Below are 3,717 nucleotides of genomic sequence, written 5' to 3' on the forward strand. Positions count from 1 at the left end.
AACCCTACCACCTCCCAAGAGGCAGTGTAAGAGGTAAGTTAATAGTCTGGAGGAGAGTAAATAGGAGGCAGTTACCTTTGCTTCATTGTCTGAATACCAACCCCTTTATGCATCTGCAGTTCTACTCCAGTATATATAGTTCACCAGGACCCAGTTGTACTCTGGATGCAAAGCCGTCAAAACGCCCCGGGTCAAACACTGGGTTTGCAATAAAAATAGAAGTTGCAATGAGTTACAGCATGGCTGCTTGTGGGATTGCAGGACGGATGTGAATCAAGGAGCAGGGGATGGGAAAATGTGGGAGAGTTTTGCTCAGTGTCACAATCCTGTCAGCCAACAATGAAATTGCGGACTCCTCAAGACAACATCTATGGTGAGTCTAAGATGGAGAAACAATAGGGGAGTGATTTAAGGAAAGGACTGGACCACCCGCTGGCTCCATTGGACTGCCTGAAGGAAACTCAGAGATTTCAGACATTTTTCACAGCCCAGACACTCTCATTGCAGCCTTATTTCTGGCCCTACAGGGCATGTGGACAAGATAATCATTTTATTTGAATGTCCTTGTTCCCAAATGCAGCTGCATGAAGAGCTCCCCATTTTTTAACATCCCTCACCTTGTGTTAAAGTGACCCAAAGCTCAGAGCAGTGATGGTTTCCCATAAATCACAGCTGGGCCCTCTTGCAAGCAAAGTACTGCTAAAATTTTATGCCACCTGCAGGGTGTTCCATGGGCAGCATGGGTGAAGGGAGCAGAAAGGGGAGGTGGGGCGGGGGGGAGAAAGAGTGGCAGAGGATGGAGTTTTGAAGTTTGACATCTTGACGTTTCGCAAGTAGAAGCCAGTCAACCAACATCTGGCTGAATATATTGCGTCTTGCTTAAGAGCAACTCCAGATGTTCCAGAGACCTTTTTTTCATTATTTTGTTTCTTTCTTTCATTCTTTTTTTCTCTCTCCCAGCCGCTATTGGCTCACTAAATCAAGGGAGACAGGCTTTTAACTTGCTAGAAAGAAATAAACGACTCAATGGTGAGATGAAACGAATTTTCTGGAACCAAGTGAGCAGATGTGTGTTGGGGGAAGGGAAGAGAGGGGCAAGGTAGGAAAGCAAAGGAGAGAGAGAGACATGGACATGGACACCAAGGCTGAGCAGAAACAGGATGCATGACGTGAACCCCAGGTAAGCTAAGGTCTCAAGTGACACACTGAGGACAAAATGACAAGAGCTTAGGTTTAGAGGAAAAGGGAAAATGACTGATCCATGCCTTGTTGCATCACCAATGTAACTTGGGCCCATTCTTGCATAACAGAAGAGGCTTAAAGCTGAGAAAGTAAAAAAATTGGTATGTGGATGACACTGAGACAAAGAGATGATTTATGAGCTCCAAAAGGGGAAAAAGTGATCAGCTGAACAGCAAGAGAAGCGGGAGAAGAAAAAGGGAGTATGGTAAGAAGGGGGATGGAGAAGAAGGAAGTTGGGGGAAGGATAGTTAGGGAAGTGGGTAGTAAGGTTGAGAGACAAAGATCCATGGATCCAGAGAATGTAGAGACAAGGCATCCCCATGACATCCACTGGCGTCTTGAAGATGTTCTGGGGCAAACTGGAGGCTGAAACTCCATCACAGTCCACATAAGTGGTAAAAGGTACACAAGAATATGTTGGATGTCTGTGATGTCCTAGAGTGTTGCGTTCTGGGACATCTTCAGGAAAAGACCTGTTAACACATCAATGCCATCTCCAGAGTCAATGTTAGGATAGTTTCCTACTGCATTCTTTAGTGCTGCATCTGGTCTAGTTCTAAAAAGTCCGCAGTGATGGCACTCTTACCAGTAGCATCTAATGAAGACTATTTCACACTCTAACAGGAAAACTAATTAGGCACATACATTAGGATTAAATTTCCTTTTGTCCTTGTCATTTTCTATAAGGTGACCCTAAATAATTCAGGTCTGTTTTTAGTGTTCATACTCTTCAAATACTACTTTTCAGATGGTAGATAGCCAGCATGTTCCCCCTTATTCATCAGGTGACCCATACTCTACTGGAATGTGGAGTTTACAATAGGTTTCCATTTAATTTTAAAATAATAGTATCCTGGTTTTAGCACTTGCAGAGCTCATCTGATTTAATTCTTGCTCTGTTTAGACTCTCTTGAGCCAAGAGATGAGCCACAGGTGCACTCGGGCATGAGAGCTGAAGCAGAACTGGAATGAAGGCATCTGGATCGTGTGAGACACCCAAGGCCTCAAGAGTGGAGCCTGAGTCTGTTGAAGGTAAATTACTTCACTGATGAGAGATGCAGTCATTCTTAGTCACCTTGTGTAGGACCTTTAATCTTCAGGCTGATCAATGAAACCCACTGGAATTAGGCTCAGAGCAAGGTACTATCAATAATGAATAAATGTGTGAAAATCCAGCTCTCAGTTACTTGCCGTATAGCAGAGACCTACTAAGACCTAACTTGGCACTTCCACTAAATGATAGAAATAAACTGCTTGTTCTACATCTATGATCAGCAACCTTTTTAGGCTACAGGCCAGAGTGAACCAGTTTGGGTCAAAGGCAGGTAAATTGGTGGGCAGTAGGACCAAGCTGCCACTGATGTTCTTCCCCCAGTGGCACAGGAAAACAACTGTTGCCAAAACCTCCAGCTGCTGAATGCCAGGGAAGCCTCACTGCTACAAGCTGGATCAAATGGCTCTTTTGGCCACATCTGGCCCGTGGGCTGTAATTTAGGGTTAGCATATTTCCAGTTCCAAAAAAGAGGACACCTGTCAGGGGGACACCTCACTTCTGACCCATAGCCCCTTGCCTTTCCCCCGCCCCGCCCCCCGGCCATGCTGATGCCACTCACTCCCAAGCTGCAGCCCCCTGGCCCTACCACTGTTCCCGCTCCTGATCCACAGCTCCCACTCCCCCAAGCCCTGCTGGTGCCCATCACTCTCGACCCACAGCCCCTGCCCACCCCAGCCCTGCCGGTACCCCTCACTCCCAACCTGCAGCCCCCTGCCCCCCCAGCCCTACTGGAGGGGGTACCCAGCTGCCCCCTTCCCAACTGGGCTGGAGCGCAGCAGCTCCAATTTGTGTGGTCAATAGCATAGCGAGTCTAGCCCCAGACATGCTGGAGCAAAGAGGAGAGGATGCCTGTGGCACACTTGCCCTGGGTTGGGCCTCCAACGCTGTGCCAGGCAGCCTAGCCTTGTCTGGATACTGTCTCCTGGGGCTGCCCGGCCTGCACAAGCACGGGAACCAGCCCAGCCACAGAGCTCCCCACTGCCCTCAAAGGACCCCCTGCCCCCATCTCCCACTGGAGGGGCAGGCACCTCCACCACCCTGCTGAAGCCCTGGCACCCAGACAGCTTCCCCTAGCACTGCCCCTGCCTCCAATCGCACTCCCCCAAGCTCCCGCCAGCGGAGCAGAACAAAATCCCAGACATTGGATCCTATTTTAAAAAAACGCCCAGATGGAGATCAGAGGACTCAGAAAGAGGACGTGCCCAGGAAAACCTGGATGTATGGTAACCCTACTGTAGGTTGCTGCCCCCTGCTCTGTATAATGGCAGCTTGGCTGTGCAAGATGGCCTCCCAGATACTGAAACTGAATGTACTCTAAACGCTACATGTCTGAAGCTCATTATGAGTATCAGGGAGCTTCAGGGAAGCTATAAAACCATTATAGGGACCAGTTGTGAAAGCTGCCTGTGCTACAAAGAATC

The 3,717-nt window shown here is 48.4% G+C and overlaps 1 long non-coding RNA gene across 1 annotated transcript; it reads left to right on the forward strand.

The window, feature by feature from the left end:
- Positions 1-192: 192 nt before the first annotated feature.
- On the forward strand, positions 193-2,405 carry LOC112550241. Its single transcript, XR_003093964.1, has 3 exons — positions 193-373; positions 961-1,180; positions 2,147-2,405. It is a non-coding gene; the product is annotated as an uncharacterized LOC112550241 (long non-coding RNA).
- Positions 2,406-3,717: the final 1,312 nt, after the last annotated feature.

Source organism: Alligator sinensis, unplaced genomic scaffold (genome assembly GCF_000455745.1).
Source record: "Alligator sinensis unplaced genomic scaffold, ASM45574v1 scaffold404_1, whole genome shotgun sequence".
NCBI lineage: Eukaryota > Metazoa > Chordata > Crocodylia > Alligatoridae > Alligator > Alligator sinensis.